This window comes from Accipiter gentilis, chromosome 14, assembly GCF_929443795.1.
Source record: "Accipiter gentilis chromosome 14, bAccGen1.1, whole genome shotgun sequence".
In the NCBI taxonomy this organism is placed as follows: domain Eukaryota; kingdom Metazoa; phylum Chordata; class Aves; order Accipitriformes; family Accipitridae; genus Astur; species Astur gentilis.
The window spans coordinates 4097345-4124096 of record NC_064893.1 but is presented as its reverse complement, the minus strand read 5'-3'; the positions used below and the strand labels follow the sequence as shown (position 1 = coordinate 4124096).

The following is a 26752-nucleotide window of genomic DNA, read 5'->3' as shown; positions in this document are numbered from 1 at the left end:
ATTTGCATTCAACTTCAGAGACACTGTTCAGCTATTAATCCCACCTGTATAAAAAATTGAAAGTGTAATCTAAAATAACCTGATTTGTCCTAACAGTTTTTTAACTTTGGAAAATGCCAAATTTAAGCAAAATTCACAATAACCTTTTTTGACTCATTACTCAGGTTGCTATCTTGGGTCTATGCCAACCTGTTAAACCCCAGATACAACACTTAAGTAAGATGGGATATTTTAAGCAAACGACACAGTGAAAGAAAAGGATGTTGACAAGGTTCTGAATGAAGCTGAGTCATCCTTCCAGAGAACTCTCCAAACAGCATTTTGTAAGTCTAACTACTTCAACAGCTCCAACATAAACTATATTCACTTTGAAATAAGAATCTCAACAACGTATCACAAGATCAGATCAACTTTCTACAAGAGATGAATATACATCAGCTAAGAAGAAAGATACAGAAGTAAAATGAGAGAAGCTTGCTGCAAGTATTTCTTGGGAGCAAGCAGGTATGTTATGATTACCACTGTAGAAGTTTGAATCTCCACTCATTTAGGTCTAAATTTATTTTGTTCTTCTTCCTGTAACTAAAGAACTGTAACTGGGAGAAAAGAAAGATACTGCAATTACAGAACAAACTGGAGATTAAATACAAGAACTTGAGCTAGCTTTCAGCACAAGTACTGGCAGCCTAGCTGCCGCTACATGAATATTCCCTAGTGCTACAGCAATACCAATAATTAGAGTAACTTGTCTTATAATCAGAAAATCATGAGTATCATGATCCTACAGGCTTAAAGCAAAATCTTTTTGGCCTTAGAAACAAGGGTTATTTCTTTGTTGATAAGTATCATTCAACATTATAAAGATTTTTCTTTCATATTTCTCTTTATTGGAACATTTTCAGGTGAATCCATGTGAACAAACAGTTTCTAGAGCTTTGCAAGTTTTTGATTAATTTAGTTGGACACTGAGGAACTGGTTTATATTTTAAGTATTCACATAGTATTTCAAAGAAACTGCCTGCTTTGCTTTTAAGGATCCCTTCAAAAATACTTCTTTAGCTCTTTACTGAATTCTGAATTTTATGTGTCTTAACAAGATGAGTATGAATCCCACCCCATTATCTGTAGTTTAAAATGCACTTAAATATATTCTTAGATCCATTTCTGTTCTGTGCAATACTTAAACAAATGTAGGTCCCTTCCAAATGAAAATATTCTATTCTGTTTTGAGTCTTATTGTCTTCAGTAAGAATTTATGTGAATCAAATTAAGCATGTCCTTAAGTTCATCTGAATAAGGACACTCTTCTACATCAGGGTTGAAATGCTACCACTTTCAAACACTACTTGACTGCAAGAACATATTGCTTTATAACTTGACACCATCAGATTTTCTAATGTCTCTGTGCACTGAGTGCGGGGAATACACACAGAGTCCTTATGTCCCTTACATGTCGAGTGACTTAGGAAAAGAGGTCAGAAGTAATTTTCTTTGTCCACAAACTTTAATAAACAACAATTTTTTCATTTCAGCGTCACAGTGGCCAAATAGGAAATAGAGGCATCCAAAAAACAATTTGTAGCTCTTCAGAACATACTCTCATTAAGAGTAGCACTCCTAGAAGTGCTCATACAAATGCACAAACTAATTCCAGCAACAGAAAACCCACATACCTCTGTCAGTGTTACACTCAACTTTTGGTAAACCAAGCAAACATACACATGGATAATCTTACCCACGTGTTAAAACTTCCCAATATTAAGGCAGTACACCACAACAAGTGTAAATGTCAGAATAAGAATATTGCCATAACTGACGCATGCACACTCCAGGACTGACACCACCAACCATATATCCAGAAAATAGGTAAAGGACTTCTATATAAGTTTGTACTACTTTGGACCAAGTCAGCCTGGCTTAAGGACCAAGCAGTATCTAAACAACCCAGCAACAAAGCGCTTTGGTTTAGCACTGTTATTAGACAAAGAAATTGGACTTGAAAATAGAATTTAAATAAAAAAAATGCTATAAATCATTAATCAAAAACTTAGGAATTATGTTTTTCAATAAATTTTTTATAGATGTCAGTTCCATGCAAGACTCATTTTTTAGTACCATACACACAAACAGATACCATGTCTTACAAAAAAATCCACTATCACTGCCTTGAAGGACTTCAAGAACCTTACTTCAAAACTTGTTTTTCAGAAGTCTGTAATTCAGCCATTTTAAAAAAAAAAAAAAAAAAAAAAAAACAACATTCCAGGATGAAACCCCACATTCAGAAGTTTCAGTCCACAAGCATTCTTTCAGTTTAATTTGGTTTAAATTAGAGTCTTTTCAAGTTATAAAATAGTCAAACAAAAGCTCTATGGTTTTACTTTTTAGAAAAATGTTCTTGTTACTCAAAAATAGCTTTGCATTTCCCTACTCTACTTGATTTGTAAATGAATGAATATAACTAAATTCTATGTGATATTTTATGTTAATTTACCCCTCAAGCACTCTCAGTGAAATGAAACCAGGCTATGCACGTCAATGATAAATGCAGTCTATGCATCTTCTGTAGATTAAGAAATTAATACTGTTGAACATATATACTTGCCACTCTCCTACAAAGATGTCAAACATTGTTCAGTGTGTACAGTTTTTTCCAGCTATGTACTTTTCTTTACTTCACCTCAGCAGTCTCCTCCATTTTCTGCTCCAATTTCAATGGACAGTAGCTGTTTCTGCCCTGACATCACTTCCATGTACCCCTCTGCCATACTATACATGTGCAATCAACAAGTTCACCACGCAAGTTCATAGTGTCTAAAACAATTATGTTATCTTACTGTGAAGATCAAATGAACTCTTTATGACTTGGAGCCCCAGCTCCACCTAGACAGAGAATTTTCTACAGCTCTTACCTAATATGTAATACAAGAATCACACCTGAAGTTAGAAAAGCTGTTATTCTGTACTTGACACACCGCTCTAACTAAGCAGACCAGGTTTACAGCATGGAATGCTCCAGCTGGCACATGCTAGAATGCATTAAAGTATTAGCCAATGACTCACCTCATTTTGCCAGTTAAAAAAGTTAGTATGTACTCTACATCACACAGAAACAATCTTTTCCTTCAGAAATCACTCATGGTTGGGAAACTATCAATACTGCTTAACTTCAACTACTCCTTTTACTTTTACATTATAGTTAATAAAACTTGACGAAGCACCTGTTTTCAAAGGGATCTACCTAATATACTGTTTTTTGATTCCTGGCATTAAAAGAAAAGCTTGAGTATTTGTGGCACTTTCATAGCCCCAGAAGAATTTCAGCATTCTTCCAACTAAGATACACATTATAGTTCAGAACCATTTGAATTACTACTTGCAAGAACAATTGAAAGCTAAAAAACAAAAGTCACATAGCAAAATCATAAATCATTCAAAAGACCCTTCATATATTGATGGAATTCTTATTCTGTGTACTGAGGGGTTTGTTCTTATGATTATACTATTAGAAATGGTATTCCTGTCATTCAGATTTGCCTATTTTTCCTTCTTTTTGCCTATGCTTTCTTTCCTTCATTCTCTGTATATCCAAAAAATAAGTGTGTCATAAAACACACTCAAAACCAGAGAAGGCAATTTATTTGCTCACATCTTCCAGAAGGGAAGTTTGGCTCCCTTTAAATCTTCCCCCAGTGAGTAAGAACTGTTTATCACTTACACTTTTTATAATTTTGCTTGTATTTCAGTATTTCATTCCAATTAGGCCTGCCCCAGTTCAGCTCTGGATTTATGAACATGAGGAAGAAACCCATTTCCATCAACTTTCACAGTCTGCAACTCAGGGAGAAACGAGCCCGACTTAGCATTGCAAAGGAACTTTCCAGCAGATTTTTCTCTACATGGAATTCTGGTTCATACATCACTATAAGTAATCCACAATACAGATTTACCAGTATCCTTCAAAGGGCAACTTGCAAGCCTCATTTCACAGTTCACTCCTTTAAGAAGGCAGTGTTGGTCTTGCAGAGTATCCCTCAAGATCTTAAATGAGTGTTATAACATGTACATAATGCATAACTATCACTCCACTAAATTTGGCTTGAGAGAACTTCAAAAGCGGAGAGATAGCAACACTTCATCTGAAATGGAACAGGGTATTAGATAAGGTAGGGCAAGGGAAAAAGAAATTTTCCTGGTTTAAGTCTCATCCATACATTCAATCGGCAGCTTTAAATGTATTTTATTATCGCATACCTGCTTCAAGATTCTAACAGGCTACATATCAAACTCTTACTAACCACCTCTTAATCATGTCCTAGTATGTCAATGGGATAATAAAATAATTTCCAATAAAGCAGTTAATTCCATTTGTCCTAGTTATGCAGAGGCTTCTGAGAAAATATTTTGGCCATACCTAAAAAAGCATAAATATTTTAAGTCTGTTGTAGCCAATAAAATTTATTGTCTTTTTTTTCTTTGTTTTTATTTCTCACAAAAATACAGCTGCTTAATTATATGTCTATTATGCACCTCCATAGCATTCTGTCCAGTTATTTTTTGGCAGTGCAAAAGGCAGTAAGATGTCATAAGTGAAAAGAACTGATGTAATAAGACTTAGCATACATACTTTATCTAAACCAGATATATAAACCTCATCCCTTTTCTATTCATTTGCTCCTTCCTGTACACCTGGGTCATATTCCCTTCATTAACAGAAAAATCCTAGCTATATGTTCCCATTATCCAATAAACAGAAATGGAAGTGCCAAATTCTTCAGTTTGATAACCTCATCAGAGGTCAGCTGACAAACGGGATATACTCACTTCTACTTACAGGTACTTCTTGCTTTCTACTTGTGTTTTTTAGCAGAACAAAAAATCCCTTTCACATAGCCAACTTTCATTATTGTTTCCTAAGCCTACTCTATGTAGCTTCAATTGATGCTACTATGACAAGTTCTCTGAAGCAGTGTACAGAATCATAAGTCCTCTGTTTTCCTGTTTTTTGTAAATAGACAGATTTTTGCAGGATGCCATAGAAACCTGGCAAATCACAGCAATACATAACTTATCCATAATGATAACAGAAATCATACACTTAGTCAAGTGCCTCAAAAGGTATTTTAGTCTGAAGGGACGAGGAAATGGAACTGACTTGATATTAGAATCCCATAACCAGAAATAAGTTTTCTAGCACTACACCGCAACACAGTTCCTTAAGTACTAAAATAAATATAACTTAAGTGATTACTTCCGATATACTGCAGTAATACTAGATACTTGACTGCAATTTTATTGAGAAAAGTCAAAATGTACTGAAAGAAGATACAGAAGAGTAAGTCAAATTTAATGAAAAAAGGGCTGATCTGTTCAAAGCTATGAAAACACCACTACTTTGGCTAGACATAGGAGTAAATACTTCTCTTTGTAAGAAAAAAAGATGCTTCTGCTTAAATAGTGCAGCATCAATTATTATGACAGCAGTTTAATTCAGTTTTATTCATTGGTTCTTTTATTTTGATATAAACTAACTTGACTGAGCAAAAACACATCCTTTTTGCACACCAGGATGAAAGCCTAGGCTTTCAAGCTACATAAATGTTCCTACTGCAAACCCTTGCCTAAAATGATGTTCCACTTTTAAATCACAAGTACTCTGAGCTGGCAATTCTTAGCTACTCTTCACTGCACGTTCCTGTGTTTCTTTCTGGTCAACATTTGTTCTTCAGAACACTATCACATTGCACCTCCAAAATAAATCTGTATCATACTAATTGTTAAGCCTCCACATAGAACATTTGAAGGAGAGTCTGAGGCAGAATTATCTAATGCAATGCATGCTTAAAACACAAAATTTCTTACAAGCATACATAGCTAAGAAAACTCTTCAGATGAAAAATCTGTATATCTCTTGATGCAAACTGGTCATAGTACGTACTATGCCTGTAAATCAAATTAGCAAATTTAACAAACAACAGTTGGCAGGAAATGTACAGTACTCCTGCCCCTGGGCTGCTGTCCTTTAAAATAAAACAATGATTTATTACATATATTAACCTACATGAAAGCAGTCATAACAGCTCTCCACAGGTCCATTCCACTTTTTTTTTAAAGAGATTGTTTGCTCTTTGGATATAGAATAAGTACTGTCCACAGAAGATGAACACAAAACTATACAGTTACTAAGCCTTGATAATTTATTAAGGAAGAGAAAATATACCCACTAAAAACTATTATTAAAAAAACAGAGCAATCAAAGAACATCTACAGTGCAGGTTACACTTGCTTGTTCTGTCTCCACCACTCTATTAAAACAGTCACTATTGCCTTGATTCACCAAGTTACTTAAGCATATGTCTAATTTTAAGAACGTGAATAATCCCCTTAAGTCAAATGACTACTCACTTAATTAAAGTTAGACATATGCTTAAGTACCTTGATGAATAGAAGCCTGTAATTGCCTGCAGTTGTTTCTGCCAATTTTGCTGCAAGTAAAAAAAAACCCAGAGTTTTGCCAGTGAAAATGTGATACCATAATGCTTTTATCATTGCAGAAATTAATTTTATTTAACCTTTTCTTCTTTCAGGTTTGTTTTTCCACCCATAGTTCTAGGCAAAGAGTTCACTAAAGTAGATATGATAAAGAAAATTACATGTTAAACATAAAATAAATGTGAGGGTTTGGTTTCTCTTCCGTTCATTTAGGAAAATCTTTGCTGAAGTATGAAGTGTAAAACTTGGAAAAGACATAGGAGATTTGCTATTTCAAGTAGCTGATACTGTATTTATTGGGCAGAGTCATAAATTGAAAGAGCATGATGATGGATGGAATGAATACAAAAAGAAGCTTCACTTCAGAGGAGTTTTCCAAGATAGGAAGCTCTGCAGTGCTTGCAAGAATTAGGGTCCTGGGCTTACTGCAGCATCCTGTGAAGCCTACAGGAAGATTTACATCAAATTTTGAGAGGTGGATTGAACTGTTACTCCTCACAAACTATTAGCTTCCCCTTTTTTGGAAGAAACCACATACTTGGCAATACCTGCTAAAAGTTGTTATTTTTCAATGGTTCCTAAAAAATAGGATAAGAAATAGAAGGGAAGGGGAAGGAATATATAAAAAAAGAAATACCTCTATTTATAAACAGAATTAAATCCTTGTAAAGTATGTTACTTATATCTATTAAGACCTTTATAAACATATTATTAAAAAACACAACAACTCTAAACAATTTATAACACCACAATTCACAGCCTTCCTGCCTGATCTAAGGCTAAGGCAGAAAACGGCTGCTGTTTTATGGCTACAGCTTAAATAATTAGCACAAGAGAGATACAATTATCAGTGGCCAAAAGGTGAGAACCAAACATAATTTGCTATCCCATCTAAAATGTCAGTATACAAGAATTTGCCAAGAACAGATTTTGCTGGTAGAGCAATAATTTTGGTGATAAAGAACTGCGTAGATAAGTTGTTAAAAATACCCACAAAGAACAAATAAAAAGCATAATTTCAGAAGACTTTGAGGTATTCTGGTCCCTTATTTTCTGGAAAACATCCTTAAATAACACCTGTGCTAGACTCACACCTGTAAACTACAAACACAAATAGGAATGCTAGCCTACAAATTTCTTCCCTCAGCTGAAGCTGTTGATAAAATAATTGTAAAGGCTTTTCAACTCTTCATAACAAATTACCAGGACATCTGCTTTTTTCCCTTTCTCCCTGTGACTCGTAACATTTTCTTATATAAAGACAAACTGAGTACAGCTCAAATTTGCTCATGACACTTAAAAACATTTAAAATATACCCAGAAGGTAACTAGTTCTACTTTTGGAATTATATCCAAGGGTTCTGAATAAAATTCATGTTTGTGGATAAAACATGCACCCTGCTCCCACTGGGATTATCCACCAAAATGAAACCATTAGCTTCAAAAATAATAGAAACAGCTACAAAAATCACAGTGTGATTTGAAAAAAATTGAAAAAATTGTTTGAAAGGAGAAGAAAAAAAAAAGGTTAACCTGACCTTATATATGAAAAAGAATGACTACTACTTCCTTCGAATTGCTGTCCCAGGAATTCACCGTCAGAATTCAAACCCCACTCCTAAATCACATGGGACAAATGTGAACATGCAATAGGAGTTTTCAGGAATAAGTACTTATGAAATGAATACAATAAGAAAAAAAGAAAGGGGGTGGGGGGAACCGTTCTGTAGTAGCTTAACCTGCTTACCCCTCCAAGATTACCTAGCAGAGGTAAATATGTTATTAATCTAACACAAGTATGACTTCACCAAGCATACATTTCAAACCATATTCCGCGCCCCTGAGAATACCCTTCCACTGCAAGTCCTCCTACATGTAGCTATGTAACACACAAAGTATTTATCACTGCAACATACAGTCACTTAATTACCATTTTGGGTTAAGATTCTTAAAATACCTTTTAGAATGATTACTGAATAAATCTGTTCCACTGGATTAAAAATCTACAAAGAAATACGTATCATTTCATTGTTACTATATTAACTCACAGTTTTCCCTTGAGAAAACAAAAGAGGAAACTAACCTGATTTTCCACGTTAAACTATGTTCTCTGAGCAACTGTAGTGTTAAAATTTCTGCCAACACAATCATTGCTTCCAATTTTACCCTGAAGCTATGACCGTTCATGACCACAGTTTGTTAGAATGATACAGTAAACTTTAAACTTTTAAGAAAATGCCACAAACAAATCCAACTGAAGTAAGAATGCACCTGCTCCTATACTTAATTCTTCTCTGCATTTGGTGAGGTTGTCGAGTCCTCTTGTTAAATAATAGTCTGAATCACATCCTGGTTTAAAAAAAATAATCCACAAATAGTTCCTCAAAAATCTCTGGGTTTTTATTACAAAACTTTTGTAACTAAACAGGGTTCAACTCCTGCAATAACTCTACAGATTTTTTCCACCCACACAAAAAAATCCCATCCTACTTACTGTTCAATTTATACTCAAAAAGTGTAACACTATTTTCCAACTGAAAACAAAATCAACAGTGTGAAGTGTAGAGTTCATTCTAACTCTAGAGAAAACGAAGCCCAATATATCTTGTTCAAATGGTAAGTGAAATCAGAAAAGCTCACAAGGAACAGGAGGGGAAGTTCAACCTTTAACTGAACTATTACAAATGGCAAAAGTAAATTTAGGGCCTTGAGGGGGTGAGAGAAGAGAAGGATGTGAGGGTTGAAATCCTGCAGCAGTTTTACAATAGGTTTTTACAATTCATTCATTTCCAGATGACGAAGAGCAACTTTGCAGACAAGGCAAGAACACCTGAAGAAGAATACAAAGATACTCTCACTAAAAATTTGTCATCTCTTCTTACTCCCATTAATGAAATTCAGAGATTAAATAAGAACTCATAAAGGAAAAAAATCAAGCATTTTAAAAGCCCTCATACTAGCCCGTCTATGACCAAACAGAAAATCACCTTCTTTAGAACATGTTTTCCTTTATTCTAAAATGTTTTCATTAACACATTAAGTTCCAGTATCTACAGTATTTCTGTGCACCCCCACATCCACACTAACAGAGCCCCATGCAAATAATTACTTTTCCTGTTTACGTAAAATAATTATGCAGGATTTCCTGAGAACATGATTTTCAAATTAAGGACAAACCAAACTGAAGAGTCTCTGTTTCCTTTACCACAGGAAATGTAGTAGATTTGGTTTTAAACTCAATTTATATATATCAATTAAAAAGCTGGAAGTTCTTATCTGTGACTGAGTTGTGGCAACTTTTGAAAGTTGGGGAAAACAATGCTCTAACAAGTATTTAGCTGTTGAAAATATCTTTTAGAAATGTTAAGTTTAATAGCTCTCTAGTGCATGTCTGGGATTTCTTTGTAATCTTCTTGAGCAATGTGTAATATTTTGGCAAAATCCCAAACCCACTCGGTTAGTAGTAGTAGAGAAAAGGAAAGGCTATAAAGTGAATTTGTTGTCTCTTTTTTTCATTAGTTTTAGAAACTTTAAACATAAAAGAAATCTTGCTTTACATTAACTTCACCCTGTTGCTGCATTCCAGAAATTTAGTGCAGATTTACATGTGCTCCATATGTATCTTTCCATATCTGCCCTACCTGGCCTAAGCAATTACTGTGCATGTGCTGACCAGCTGTGAAGAAAGAGGGAGGGGGAAGGGGAAAGGGGAAACAACTGAGCTTTGGACTTGGAAAGCAGAGAGCTGAATTTCCTGGCTTACCCTGTGGCCTACTTAATGTCTTCAGTCAGGTGACCAAAAGAGGCAAGTAAATTACACAGGAGCAGGCACTGGATGTCAGACAATAGATTATAGCCACACCATATTCCAATTTCCTTTTCTGATCACCATAGCATCAATGTGCACGAGCTACGTCCTAGCTAGGCAAATTTTTATGGTTGCTTCTTCACATGCTTCATTTCCAAGAGAACCAAGTATATTGCTACAGTCCATATTTTCCTTCTTGTTTTAGGAACTCAGTATTCTTAATTTTATTGATGAATTAATCTGAAAGGGCAATATTGGCCTCAGAATGTTTCCCTTACTACTTACATGTGATGTAAAGCAAAGCAATACAGCATGATGACAATAGATAAAATCATAGTTACATGTAATTGCATGAACAATGATAAAGCATTTGATTTCTTATAAAGTGTCTTTTCTACATACTGAAAAGAGGCTTTTATAATCAATCCACTAGTTTTTGATGTTTAACTTCCATTTGCAGCAAGATATTTTCTGTAAGTGAATATCAAATATTGGCTTCATGGATGTTATAGAATTAAAGAAAAAAAATGTATTGTTTGCCTCTGAGTTTATTCTTAGTTTTTAGTACACATATTAGGAAAAACAGAGAACTAGAATGACAGAAAACAAATTCTTAACTTCTAGCACTCAAATTATCACTTCCAGCATCCCTTTTCCTTTAATACATTTTTCCTATTTTATTTTCTATTGGTGGTAGATATTCATAAAGTATACACACAGAATTACAGGGAAAAAAAATTGTAATACAAATTGCTGTTGAGCAGGAAAGCCTAGTCCAAATGGCATGCAGATATTTTTGCCTCTTTCTTTTTCTGGTTACTTGTCTGAAGGGCATAGCTCTTACCTGGTATTTTAAAAATCCCATCACATGCACTGGCAGTGTTATAATTTCAGATTTGATGCTTCCCAGGGATAGCAGAGTTTTAGCTCATCAGCTCAAAAAAGCAGCTGTCTGCAATATGGGTTCATCTATTCTCTCAGTCTTTTCTACTTCAAATATTCTTTAAAAAAAAAAAAACCAAACAAACTGTGCTAATCCCTCAACAGTAAAAAGCAGCACTATATTAATTCACATGTGGCAAACACAGCATCTTCCCTGCCTGAGCTGAAACTGCCATCATACCATTACTCAATCACCAACTGTTGCCAGTTCCACTGCAGCCACTTTCATAATGGTTCCGGAGACATTCAGTCTGCGGTATTTCTAATTCTCATTACAACTCTTTTACATATATGTTTTAAGACATTCTCGGAGTGCAGCATCTGAACAACTACAATAGATTTGAATAGCGTTTTAAATATAGCGGACATGAGGTTTGTCTCTAACAGCCTTTCGGACTTGTTAAAGGCCTGCTTATCCACTAGAAGTCATGAGTGCAGAGCTTGGAAGCAGGGTTATCAGAAATGTTTTTGGGGTAGGGATGTCAAGGGGAGCATCTCTTGCTGGAATTACAGCAGATGGTACAGTGAATGATTACATTATGCCAAGCCACATATTCAGAATCACTTGGATCTCCCAAAAAATTTAAGGTTGGCTTAAAAGCCATGAGATGCTCTAGAACAAAAACAATCAGTATTTTTCTCTTTCAGGATTTTTGGAGCTTCAGGGAGAAGCTGCCTTCCCTTCCAAGTCCTGATGAATTGATACATTACCGATGAGTCTGGTGAGTCTGATACACATTACCAAAAAAATACCATTTACATCCAGACAGTAAAGTGTCACTAAGTAAAGAACAGGGTCTTGATTCCCTCAAGGAGCTGAAATCAAAGATGCAAAAAACCAAATAACTGAGTAGGTTTTTATTAAAATGGCGGGCAGAAAAACACAAAGCCTAACATGTTGCCAAATCGACTTGGGTGATTATGTGAAAGAGTCAGCTGTCTTCCTTCTTTTCCCACCAAAGCAATTTTTGGAACTCATAATATAGGAGAAAAAGGGGGCAGGAAGGCAGGAATCAGAAGACTGGTAAAAGGACACAGAAGACCTCAATTTTTTATGAATCTCATTATTATTATTATTATGCCACTCATGATTTTCAGGACCTAGTACGCTAATTTAATGCTAGGCAAGGAGATAATTGGTACATCTGTCAATATTTAAATATCAGAACCTCATTTCCACAAAGTTCTATTTCATAGTTAACATGCTGTCTATCCAGTGTCTTAAATTCATCACATTATTGATTACTATTTTACATAAAACCTGGAACTGGCACATTCCTCAAGAGGGTATTGTTTTAACTTCTATTTCCAGACGAAATTCATTAACTCTAGCACAGAAGTTAATCAACAGGTCTTACATGTCCTTGAAGTCATACTTAACTTCTACTTTTAAAGGATTAAATTGGATTTGAGTGTTAAGTCTTCTGAAGATGCTCAGCACAGTAATCAATGCGATCTGAAACTAACTCATGACCCTCTTGACTCCTATGAACATTCTCAATCTCCAAGAGCAGCCCATGTGCCTAGTGTTTACAGTAAGCACTGTGTTACTATTTTAACTGCTTATTATTTGCATTAAAGTAATACCTACTGACTCTATAATGCACTACACAAACATATACTCAGTGAATTCGTTAGCAAAGGAACAGTACCACACCAACATGGCAACATACAGGTGAAACTTGGGCTAGATTATGAAAAAGCGGTGTTGAGAGTGTACTTCCGAAAACCCAATGTTTTCAAGTGTCATGACCTGCTAAGATTTCCTTTAGAATCCTTGCAAAAGAGTCTGAGGAAGCTGCACACCAGCAGTCTGGGGACAGAAGTGAGATACTAGAGTATAGACATGTGCAAACACAGTGACTGGATTAAAAAAATAATAATAGTAAAATCAAGCAAATTCTATGTCAGCACTTACCACCCAGAAAGACACACATACATCCCCCTGAAACAACCAGAGAATGGGTAGCAACCGACATTGACTTGCAAAGTACAAGCATTAACTTAGATGTCTTTGCCTGTGAGTCTACAGCAACAGACAGTACCAACATAAATAACACCATATGTGAAATGGGGTTTCCAACTGATTGGATATCACCCAAAGGACTTATGAACTATTTGTCAACATGAAAGAATACTATCAACTGTTCCTGGATCACTTCAATATTCTCATTAATAACCCAGGTACTGAAAGAAAGGACGTACATCAAACTTGAAGATGCCACAAAACTAGAAGGAACTGCAATACTGGGCATACTGGATAGAACTGAAAATGTTCGTAACTAACTGGGAGATGAAGTCTGCAAGCAAGAGGATGAAATTCAATAAGAAAACTCAAGTGGAAGGTTTTAGAATTAGGCATGAGTAATTCACTCATGTGAATAATACACATACAAGAGAAAAGGATCAAGAATTTACATGTTTCACAAACTGAACAAACTGAATTAAACAAAGGCTCCTTTGCAACAGCAGGGTAACCTTAAAGTGGCATGAACCCACAAGATTAATGAAATAATCTTTCTGTTGCACTTCAAGATGATAAAACTGGAGCTGGAGTAGTGTACTACATTTGGTTCTGGATGCCACAAAAATAGTGTGTTCAAAAAAAAAAAAAAAGTACAGAGAATAGCAGTAAGTTCTGGAAAGCGTGATCTCAGGGAAAAGGCTAAGCAAACCGGGAATCTTCAGCTGAGAGAAGACTGAGACATACCAGTCCATAAGGTCATAAAAGACTACTGAAAAGAGGAAGAAATCTGGCTTCTCTGTTAGAAAGCTTTTCCGAATGTCTCCTCTGACTCTTCCTCGCTGTAATTCAAATACTTCTTGCCTCGTGTTCCACTGAGATAATGAATAGTGAAACACTAAAATGAACTGCCTGGGGGGTTGTGGAGTCCCAGAACAAGTCAGGCAAGTATCTGTGGAGAGCAATATTGTTAAAGATGATCTTACATAGAGAAGGGATAGCCCCGTCCAAGACTGTTTTTCTATGACTGTTCCTTGCTTGCAGCATTGAAACTAGCTCACATACTTTTACATTACACTGTTCAATGCCATGCAATCATACCCTGAAAGACAGGAATAATTTCTTTTAAACTGCTTATGAACAGCTTACTATTTAAATAGACGAAACAGGAGAAAAGTAGAAGGAAGAGGTCAGCTTTTTTACAGAGGCGGGGCACACAAAAGTGGCCTACTCAAATCACAACAGCAGCAGTCAAATCTCAAAGCATAGATAGAAATGAGACAGGAAATACAGCAGTAGAAATTCTAGAAATAACTACCACTCTGTTACTTGCTGCAACCTTGAAATGGTGATTTCAAGAAACTGCTTTACCTTGTATTAGAAATGGATTGCGAGCACTCACCCAAAAAGCAGCATCACATTAAATGAGATTGCAACAAGCACCCAAACCAGAAATAATATAGCTATTTTGCAAGCAAATGTAGAGCTACATTTCTGAGTTTCAGTGCAATCTCTTGACCAGAAATCACTTATATTATCTTTTCAAATCTGACAAAGGCTTATAGCATGGATGTTTGAAGAACCTCACACAAGATGCACAGGAAACCACTATAAAAACCACCGACATTCTCAGTTGCTTTCAGCACCTGGTACTTGAGAAAAGAAACTATTTAACTGTTTTCTCCTCATCATTATTACTCAAAACTGTTAAATGGCAGGAAATAAAATTACTTCAGAATCTCCAAGGAGTTTGAAAAGGTAACAGTGAAAAGATAGCATAATTATGCATGAGTGCTAAGAGGTATCACTAATAACATTCTCTTAAATGAGCTACCTGATCAGATTCTTAATACATGGAACTCTGTTCCTGCCCAAGGCCCTCCTCCTTGATCGTGGATTAAATACATCAGTAAAAACTGTATCTATTAAACACTTCCCAGATTCTTTCATGATTCTGACAATCATGTGATGCTCATTTTTGCTTCTCATTTATCCTCCAACTTTGACAAATTGGTGAATGTAAACTGGGTATGTAAAAATGGGTAACATCAGGAAAATCAAGTGAAATCCTAGAATTACTTCAAAACATTCACCTCTATATTTAAAACCCTCAAACAAAATAAAATACTGTAAGCTTGTACACAAGAGAGGAAGAAATTATTCGTGGGTTTGTGGAAGCACTAAAATAAGACTCGGGTTCCATTGTTCTAAGCCTCAAGCTAAATTAAAATGCAGTCTCTGCCCCAATGAGCTAAGTTTATAACTTGTGTATACTACAAAAGGCTTTGTTGCATTGTTACAACTATTATTCATGGTCAAAACTCTCTAGTCATTATCATAACCGCATACCCCAAGGATACATTTGACGAGGTCAAAAAATTGTCTCTGTTTAGAAGAGACATTATCATACAGACTAACATTGGTGTTTATAATATTTTATATTCCTTGTCTTTATGTTAGGTTTTAACTACATTACATAAATTCAGCTAATGCTTCTCTACTTGAAGTCACATCAACTTCCTATTTGTTTATTATTATGGCCATTCCACATGACAATGGATTGTTCCAAGGCAGAATCACAACTAATATTAACTGACTGCTTATCCATTGGACAGCAAATTAAAGGTTAACCTTGTGTCTGTTTTTTATTTTTATCTAGCAAAGAATAGCCTTTCTACTAAGATAATTTAACTTCTACTCGTTACCTTGGTAGTTTAATAAAATATAAAATAAAGAAAATATAAAATACAAAATAAGAAATACAAGTTGGGTCTTTCTTATCCTTACAAGACAACATTTTGGAATCTCAGACTTAACCTACCTAGAAACACTCAGAAGAAAGATGACTAATGATGTAAAACTAACGTGCAAAAGTTTGAAAAGCTCATTAATCTCGCACATGGACATACTCGTTCAAAAGTCAAGTGCCTTAAACTTTCTGTAGATGACATAAATCAAGATCACAGTTAGACAATTGCTTTGGCTGCTGCTACCTCAGATTCACAGGTCACTCCAGCATTGAGTGACTTCATGTCTGCAGGTTTCACTAGATTGGGAGTCATCAGTGAAACTATTCTGTAAAATGATGCATGGTGAAACAAAGCAAAAACGATGGAACACAGACAAAGGAACCCCAAGAACTTTTTAATAGTAAATAAAACTGAAGCTGTAGCTGGTAACTAATCAGCAAAGTTTAGGCATAGAGCTATGTGCTGTTCTCCTACCCTGGCAGCTGAACACCTGAACAGAAGGAAATACAGCAATGTGATGCTGTTAAAAAATGAAAGCAAACTATTCTCAGGTGTTTTAACAGCATGTGAAAGCTCTTCATGTTACTCAGAAACATGAAGATCTCACCTAAGGTACTCACTAGATCTAGATACACCACTTGAAGAGGTGACCAAAGTGGAAATCGTGTCAGAGAAAAACAAAAAATACAAGAGGTTTAAAATATATAACTTTGGGGAAAACATGAATGAGCTGGCCTCACACAAACCAGAAAAGAAAACACTGTAGATGAGCTCTATGTATACTTTATGTATGTAAAATCTTGCTATAGACAATATGGCAACCAACTGCCATAATACATCACTAACTATATAGCCAAACACCTTTTCCAAAATCCAGGCTCTCCTTATTGAAAATGGAATTATTTCTTTTCCTCCGCTCAGTAAGCATGGAGAACTAACTAAGCAAGACTGTAGCAACCATTTCAAAACTTCTGGTGATGAGAAATTGGGACAAACATTTGTCAAAACTATCCTAGATAAGTGAACAAAGGTGAGGTTATAGACTAGATAAAACTGGTTGGCAACCCCTTGGGGATACAGATATAAGATCAATTTCTCTAGCTTAATTTGTACTGTAAGGGTGAATTCCAGTTAGCGAATATTGTGGTTTAGGTTATAGTCAGGAAGTACGTTTTTGTCAAAAAAACTTTATCTCTCACCTTCACCCTTATCACTCTCAATACAACTGAATTAAAGCCTTGTAGCATAAGTCCTGCTTACCTCAAAAAGTAAGCAAATAAAAACAATTTCAGTAATAATAGGGGTTTAATAATAGACAAAGCCTTAGATTGTAATTTTTCAGTCTTTTTTACCATCAAGTTTTATTAGTGAGAGTATTGGTAAAAGTACCTGTTTTAGCATCATGCAACATTATATCTGAATGTAGCCAAGGGCATGAGAAACAATACTAAAAAGCACTGCAATTTAAAGCTTATTTTCGTAAGTAGATTTAGCATTTAAAACATCAATGTTTTAGTAAGGCAACAGGACTGAGACTTCTTAAGTGCATATGTCACTTTTGAAAATAGAACAGAAGCTCTCAAAAATTCTGCCCTTCCAATTAAATTCCCAGAAGCTGCCTGTGTACTGGAGGACCACAGTTGTTATTCCAGTGGAGCTAAGCTTATTGTAGCAGTAATGAGATATTTTTAGAGGAAACAACATAGCCCATGCCAAATTTATTATACATCAGTGGTAGGAAATTAACTTAATAACTGAAATTGCATGACATGTCAGCTCACTGTGAAAAGACAGGGTCATCCTGCAAAGTAGCAATTGGGTTCTACACTAAACCTTTATGAAGTAGTACTCAATACCAAATACATCTAGAGATGCCAAACAAGTTTCATAAACTCCATTCAGAAATTGGCCCACTCTGTGAACATCTTCACAGGATATCATAAGCTCTTCCATCAAAAAAATGAGAATAGACAAGATTTATATAGCAACTCCATTCATTAAACTAGCTCTGGATAGTCATGTTTCAGAGTTTCATGGTGACAAAGCACAGACCTCAAACAGATGCATTAATTGTGAGCAGAAATGCAATTCTCATGATGAGAGAAGGAAGAATGTTGCAATGAGATATGGGGAACAAGCATTTTCTAGGGAAGTAAATGCTATGTGAAGTGCTTTACATTCTTGAGGACAATAAGCAAAAGAGTTAAACAGTTTCAAACACCGTTATGTTTCTGATGGCAGATGGTTCCCTTTTGGCTGAACCATGGTAAAGGTTCTTAACCAGGTCTACAAGTACAGCAAACCTTCACATTGCTAAAAGAGAAGCATCACTCCATTAAAAGCAAGTTCATAAGCAAGTGTTAATCCCCATGCAATGCAGCATTTATCATTTTTCATGCAAGTGCTCATTCCAAGAGGATTATCACTTCCCCATCCTGCCCTCTGGCTGACTACACAGGGCAGAGAAATTCTTTATTCCATATGGAAGGGGAGAGGGAGGTTGGAGGAAGCTGTGGTCTCTAGCTTCCAGTTTTGCTGTAGCTACTCCAAGTTGAAAGTGGGGAAGAGCACAGGCCAATGTTGCAGCAGTTGCTCTTCAATGAAAGTATAGATATGGCTTCCCAGAAGCTGTCTAGCAATTAACACATCTCATACTACAAAGATGGGGGAGAGAGGTGGGGGGTGCAAGCACTCTTTGCTAATATCTGTACAGATCCTACCAACCCACCTGACTGCTCAGATGCACCTTTGATTTGTCCACACAGAGAGTATTTCATTTAAGCTTGATTAAAGTGATTCTATTTTAAATGCCTCAGACTATTAATAAAGTGACACAAATCAAGTACTGTAAGCATAGTTCTACAGCTAAGATCTGTGAGTATGTAAATCCAATTGGGTAGATTTATGAAATTTGAGCCACCTTTCCTAATTAGATATGCACTTTTCTAAAGAACTGCCCTTTGAGGTGTAAAGAGCTTAGAAAAGAACATTATTTTAGTTGGAATTACGTTAGTTACGGGATACTTTTACTTCCCTTGGGGGCATAACGTCCTTACCTCTATACTCATGTCTCCCCTCGCAGAACAGTTGCAGACTACGCACAGCTCACCTGGGTGCTCTTATGTAACAGATCTACTCATGGAACAACGTAATTGTAGGCAAAACCATGTAAAGACAGAAGTTATAGACTAAATGGTACGTCAAACCCATCACAGAGACAATCAGAATATTATTTTGTAACATGCCACACATATATAAAATCAAAACCACTGCATATACAAAAGCAGCTAATAATGCTGATAATTTGTATCTACCATCCCACATAGCTCCTTAGAAATAAATGTTGCAACAAAAACTGGATTACATGAATGACATCTAGTGGACATACCCTTCCATAACAATCAGTATTTTCCTACCAAAACTGTCATGAGCATCACATAGTAAAAGCAAGCACCTGAACATCAGTTAAATAATGGTAAGAATTTTCCTGGGTTTTTTATTTATCCATTTTTCTATCTTCATAAAGTTAATATCATCATGTGGACATGCCTTAATCTCTCCTATGCCCCAAGAGTGAATAATTTTTTACCATAAATCACCAAATCCTCAAATTCTTAAGAAAATACAGCTTTAAAAGATTGTAAATACTGCCAAAGTCCCTACTCATTTCAGTCATTTAAAGTAATTCTCTGTGTTTCATTCCCCATTACTGACCAGTAAAAGCTGTTTTGTCCTGCTTGTACAATACCTTGCACAAGGGACTGTGGTGTTTTATTAGGGTTTCTAGCTATGATGGCAATACAAATCACTATTTATATATGCAGGATGATTATGTCAGAAGTCACTGAGTGATACTGCTGCACACAGATTTCCAAGTTCTCCTTCTGACTGTTTAAAAACATGTTTCAGCTTTTGAGTGGCTGCACTGTATAGTTATACAATGACTATGAAACATATTTTCAGAAAAGGAAAAGCAAAGTTTATTCTTCTGCCAATAGGCAGATTAGAGGAAAGCAGTGATCCAGTTGCAGCAAACATCTCCCCTACAAGCCCACAGATCCTACTTCTATCACTTTCCAACCATCTACAATTTGAGGAGCTATCTACTGATCAGGGCTCTGTTATGCTGCCCTTCCTAAGATTTACAATTTGACATGAATATACAGATCTGTAATATTCAGTTACCCTGCAACATGTTTGGAGGCTAATGATGCTGCTGTAAATAATACAAACTAGATCCCTCACCCCAGCAATAGATGAATATGGAAGAAAATTAACAGCATACATAAAAGACAAATACAACCACTAAATGACACTGAACATCAGTACACCTGTGTTCTGATCCTTGTTTCATTAGAGCTCTTCTCATATGACCACAGACAAATGACAGACTAATAATCTTAATGTACTCCCAGATTAAATGAGCATAAATGCATATATAAATTCAAAACCATATACAAGTACATATATAAGAACATTTTATGATGGACACAAAATAGTCTGTGACATTTCCCAGGAGGAGATTAAAAATCAGACAGGTCTCAATTATCAGCTGTCATTCCTTAACAATAGTTGTGATTATCCATATCTGTTTAGCAAATTCAAAGTATAAGACATATAAAATATCTTGCAGGCATGGCATAAAGTAGAAGTGTGCAGGAGGATTTCCTTCAGGAAAAGAAGTATCAGGTTTTAAATTAAAAATGCATTTCATTTCCATCAGAAAAGGTCCTTTGTACAGGTAAGAACCTTTCTATTCTATGTGAATATAAGGTCAGCTTCTTTAAAGTGCTGTCTCTGTGACAGGATAGGATATATAGGAATGAAGTTATAACTACATCTTGCATTATACACCAAGCACGTATCTAAAACTGCCTAAGGCAAACCTACTGATCTGGTTTCCAGACACCTGCTCCGCCCAGGAGAGAGGTTTGACAACTCACTGAAGGACCATCACCAGAAAGGTATCAATATAATGTTGTCAGGTTTGAATAACTAGAATTCATTCCTCAAACGGGAAGCTTTCTACACTGGTTCCCACAGATGATTACTCTACCTTTTCATTGACTAAAATGGCAAGGAAACAGAATCCCTACTCCAGCACTTCTTACCAAGTGTGGTCACTTACAATAACACCAAAACATTTGTGCAGTCAGTAGTTAATCTAGTCATACCACAGTAAGCCACTTCCAAAGAATTTAGTAAGGAAATCTACAGATAGAAACAAAAAGGAAGGAAGAAAAAAAGTCCTGCAAATGATATCCTTATTTTCTTGTTTTACAGAATCCAGGATGACACAGGCCTTTCCGGCTTCTCATTCCTGTGCCTTGTAAGATAAGGACAGAAAGGAAGCAGCTAGTTAAAAAAACAAACCTGTAGGTAAGTAGTTCAAGGAGATACACTAGGCCACTAAAGTATCTGGGAGATTAGATATTCATCATATGAGTCAAGACATGTGCCTTGAGGATGGCCAAACTGTTCTTTGGAAATTGAAACCGTACAATGTGAGAGAGCACACTTTTCTGCACAAAGTTGCTATTCAGTTGATGTGTGAATACATTCAATTTTCATGTCAAATGGGCAATACTTTCAGCAGTGATATTTTACTGCTCAGAACAAAAATATAGGACAATGGGCCCCCTGTGGCAGTCTAAATAGTCCAGGTGAGTATTATGGAGATAAGTGTCCTGGGTTCAGCTGGGATAGAGTTAATTCTCACAAGAAGCTGGGAGAGGGCACAGCCAGGACAGCTCACCCAAATTAGCCAAGGGGATATTCAATACCACATGATGTCATGCTCAGTATATAACTGGGGAGCAGGCTGGGGGTGGGAGGAATAGCAGCTTGGGAACAAGCTAAGCATCAGGTTCCAGGTGGTGAGCAATTACAGTGTGCATCACTCACTTTATATATTCTTTTCTTAGTATTACTACTGTTATTATTTCTTCTCTCCTTGTGTTGTCCCAGTAAACTGACCTTATCTCAACGCATGGGCTTCTACCTGTTGTTTTTTTCTTCCAGTTCTCCTCCCCACCCAGGGAGGAGTAAGCAAGCAGCCACATGGCACTTTGCTGCCAGCTGGGGTTAAACTACAGCAATGAGGTTCACAAAGAAGGGTCATCTTGCATTTAGTGAGTCCAGAACTCCCCCAGAAAAATCTGTATTTTACTTCTTGCCTGTGCGTAAGTTCCATCCTCTCCTAGACTAAGCCATTACAGAGCAGAAATACTTTCTTCCATAACATCCATTTTGGACTTATTTAAGGAGGAAAGTTTCATGCACAAAACGAAACTTTGCAAATGATCCAAGCTCTATCCTTTGTTGATTTTGATTCCAACACATTAACTGCAGAATTATCCCAATAAAATCACATAAGGAGAGAAGAGAAAATGACTACACCTCACCATTCTTATGTGGAATAAGCAGTTTGCAATTTCTGAATGATTGACAGTATTCTGTTGCCCTCTCTAATAAAAAAAAAAAAAAAAACCAAAAAAAACCAACTAGTTAAAAGTTCTCTGAGATTCTCCAGGAAAAATTGGTGCACACTGTACCTTTGTGTGAAAAGCATCTCTGCAAGGTAAATCAGGTAAGTAACAATTTATTGCATTTCTCTGTTCCTGTGACAAGTGACACGAGTGGAATTTTCTTTGTAAAACTCCTGGACAGAATTAAATTCCACAAGCAAGAAGTACAAAACGCAGATGCTAAAAATAATGCAGAGATATTTATACCTGTGACTATACTCATCTTCCTACTACCTCATACCTCTCACTTCCATGTGAGCTTATACTTTGGTTTTCATAACACATTTCAACCGCAAGGCCTTTGACACAAACACCGTTTCCTCATATGGAGGAAAATTTATGCCTAGTACAACAAGAAGTTGATGCTTAAAGAATTTAAGTGATGCTCTAATATAAAGAACATTAATGTTGGGTCTGATGATTTATGACAATGCACAGGTCAGTCAACAGGAAAGATAACTGGTTAAAATAATAATTTTCCTGTCTTGTGGTTTCAACTTCTGCGCAGAATAGTTATGCCCTTTGCGTATTCTGGAAATACATTGAAGAATACTTGAGAAGACCCTGTGAGTCTTAGGAGCGAATCTGGAACAGAAATAATATCATATTCATTGTGGGGGAAGATACCTGTAAGAACTTGGTTTCTCAGTTTTTAAAGAGACTTTATGGCCTGAGAGAAAACAGCCCTATATCTTTTGCTGAATGTTTGCCTCTGAAAATGCTGTCCAATTGTCCATGTTTGATGGCAGGGTAATAAGCTGCCACAGGAAACATCCTGTAAACATGCAGGTTACAATAGACTCTCTCAGGAGAATGAATATCCATTCCGAGTGGGCCAATTGGAAGATGAAAAAGTGAATGTCTAGATCTCACGCGCTGTACGGGCAAGACAGCTACATTGCTCAAACCACAAGAACGAGGGAAGACCTTATCACCCCAAACAAAAGACAGTAATACAACTTTACTTTTCAGCAACTTACATAAACCAGATGCTTTTAAGCCCCTGATTTCCTCTGGATAATCATGGAGCAGCTGTAGCTAAACAAGGTGTCTCATTATAAAAACTTGTTTAAAAAAATTGCAGTAAATAAATTTAAGATATAGCCCAGAACTCAAGGTTTGTATTTTAACACTTGAAACCAAGCAATTTGGGACCTGATTACATGTAATATCACATGACCAACCTATTCAAACTACATCACTGATTAAAAAACATATACACTCAAAGTAGATAATTTCTCAAGAAGTGTTCAGCACTCAAAAAATCTATTTCTGATTTTGGTTGATTAGCATCTAGAATGCTTCATCTTTGTGGCACTTTGCAAAGTTCACCTCCATTGAAAACCTATGGCAAACCTTTACAGGAACCCTGAAAGACATTGTACACTCAAAAGAAGTTCAAATCCTTTCCCTTGGGTTCTGGTGATGAGCACACAGAACTGAAAACTCAGACATTCAGATGATCATGCGACAAAATCAGCACATTATCAGCAAATGAGAAAAACTTTAAAAGACTGTGAAAGTCTTTGCACATGAAACTTTACATCTCTTTATTAAGAGCTTGTTGCTCAGACCAGAAAAAGATTTTCAAAGGTGCTACACGTCTTGGTAGTTTCAGGAAAAAGAGAACCCATCTGCCCATTAATGCTCAACTTCTATGTTTTTAAATACAAGGAAAAGAAAAGTCAACCTAGAGAACACATTCAGGGACAAATTATGCTGCTAGTTTTTCAGTCACGAAGCAACAGGGAATTTAGTGAAGTTAGAGATATACTCGAAGTTAAATTTGGCCTTGTAAATAGAAAAAAAATTGAGCCACTCGCAAAGATATTCTGAACAAAATTATTCAATTGAAGCTCAACGAAATAAAAGCTACAAGAGCATTCAGTATACACTACTGAATGTGCTAAACAGAGCGCTAGAACACTTATTGTAATAATTGTAAGTAAAAAAAGTACTATTTATGCACATAATTAATATGCTTTCAACATATTTTTATCAAATTAAGTACTCTAGCATGACTGATCAGAATTCTGTCACACAGAAAGGTGACATATATTTATTTAGATTTTGCCTTTTTAATATATATAGAAGGAGATCGCATGTTTACCCAATCTTCCATGATTTAACATAGCCTGGTGCTTTTTCGCAGATTGGAGGCTCTGTATCATTTCAAAGTTATAATTTACTACCTGTGTGAAAACTCAAAATACAGCAAATTAAAACAAAATAAAGTTGAAGACAAAAAAAAAAAGCAACAACAGTTTGCTACCACATACTTGATCTGAAATACATAGAAATTCAATTTTCTGAAATACGATTTTTATTATTTGAACAAATTATAGTTCACTTGCACAAAATATCTTAAAACAAAAGAAAAATAATTTGTAAAAGTTAGCACTGTGATAGTCACAGTTTTGCAAGCAAAAGACAGTATATTCAATAACTAGGGTGAGAGATGAAAGTCAGGTTTCACAGTTCTGTTCTAAACTATATTACAAATGAGCTATGGAAGCAACTATAAAAGCAGCACAATAGCAACAGTGAGGGTTAATTCAAGTTTCTGAAGAGCTTTGCAGTCTAAGTATAGCTTATGTTAGTAAAGCGAAAAGCAAACTCTAGAAAGCATAATATACTTATGGTTACAATCAGAATTACATCCACGTTAGCTGATGGAATGTTAACAGATGAGCCATAAACACACACACACACACACACCTCCACCCATAATAAATCCACCCTAATTACTGGTTTATGAACAAGAAAATTCAGATTAAAATTGTTTATAATACTGAGGCAACATTTCTAGTATCTACTTCAGAAACAGCATACAGAAACACAGGAACCATAGTTTAGATAAGTTATTTACATATTGACTAATCTACATTAAACCAGAAGATAGCTAAAACAATCTCCTCGAATTTTGTATATCTAGAGAGCTGTCTATGAAGAAAGAAACAAAGGATACTCAATGAATGCTTTTCTTTTCATTTTTACTGTGGAAAAACAAAGGCAAAAGCACATAAAAGAATGCAAGTTTCAGTTATTCAGCCAAATGCAATATGGAGAAGACAAAATGTTTTGTTTAATCAGGTTTTTGGTTTTGCATATACAAACTTGCACACTTCAGATCTGGTTTATACTTTCAATATGCCAAAGTTCAAAAAGGGTTGCACCAAAGGTCACGTCACAGAAACACAGCAGAATGTAACTACTTGTCTAGTGGACGCCTGGTTACACTGAGTCATGCAGAGCTGGTTTCAGAAAATATGGCCATACTGCTATACTGTGCCAACCAGACAGTAGCACAGCCATAGCTGTGCTGCATTACACCTGAGACAAGAATACTGCAGGACCAAACTCATCCTTGCAGAAAGAGCCAGATCAACTCCCCATCAGTCTGAGATAATGTGCAATCTGTTCTAGCTAATTCATGAGACGACAGGTGACTATGCAGTGGTATGTACTGGAAAAAGTCTCCTAGCTTAAGTAGATGTAGCTCTTACAGAAACAACTTATTTTGGTTTTAGACCTGAGGAGGCCTGGCTGTGACACTACCCAGTCATAGTGTTCTGTGTAGTGATGGAAGATTTTTGCTTCTATGGCCACAAGCAGCAAATCTTTTAATGTTATGATCACCACCATCTTCACCACTGGAAAGACGACAACACATCAAGCTTCCCTCACTTTCTCTAAAGAGAAAAGAGACGGTAGAGAAACTGAGTGGTGTTTAGGTGCAGTTCTCCCAGAAAAATGCTGGAAACTGTCGGTCTCAGGATTTAAAGGACTCCAGCCAGAAATTAAAAAATCCAGGTTCTGCCTAGCTAGTTGCAAACATGACTATTTGATCAGAAGTGCCAAAACCTATGAAATAAAGAATAGACTTTTTTAAATTAAATATATGTCTAAGTCTCCATAAGTTAGCATGACTTCCATCAAGAACACAAAGTAATCAGCTAGAAAAGAATAAAATTTTTGTGGTTTACTGGAAGAGTTTCCCATACTAGCCAGAAGATAGATAAAACTTGCAGTAATTTTTTTTTTCTGTGCTTCTTTATGTGATGAAGGTCATGTTATTTTAAGGAATTCAACCCTTCAGTAGATGTAACAGACTATGAATGCCACTGGGGAGGATCTGAGGTCTGGTTAATTCCTTTTGCCAACCTGTTGTCTTCACTGAGCCACAATGATTTGTAGTAAAATCAATAGAAAATGACAAATATGTAGAACTCCCAGATCTTCATGGTCATTCAGATTGTTCTTGTAGACT

The 26752-nt window shown here is 36.0% G+C and overlaps 1 protein-coding gene across 4 annotated transcripts in view; it reads right to left on the bottom strand.

Moving 5' to 3' along the window:
* SUGCT (succinyl-CoA:glutarate-CoA transferase) overlaps window positions 1-26752 on the bottom strand; it is a 338675-nt gene that overhangs the window by 242873 nt on the left and 69050 nt on the right. The window lies entirely within an intron of this gene.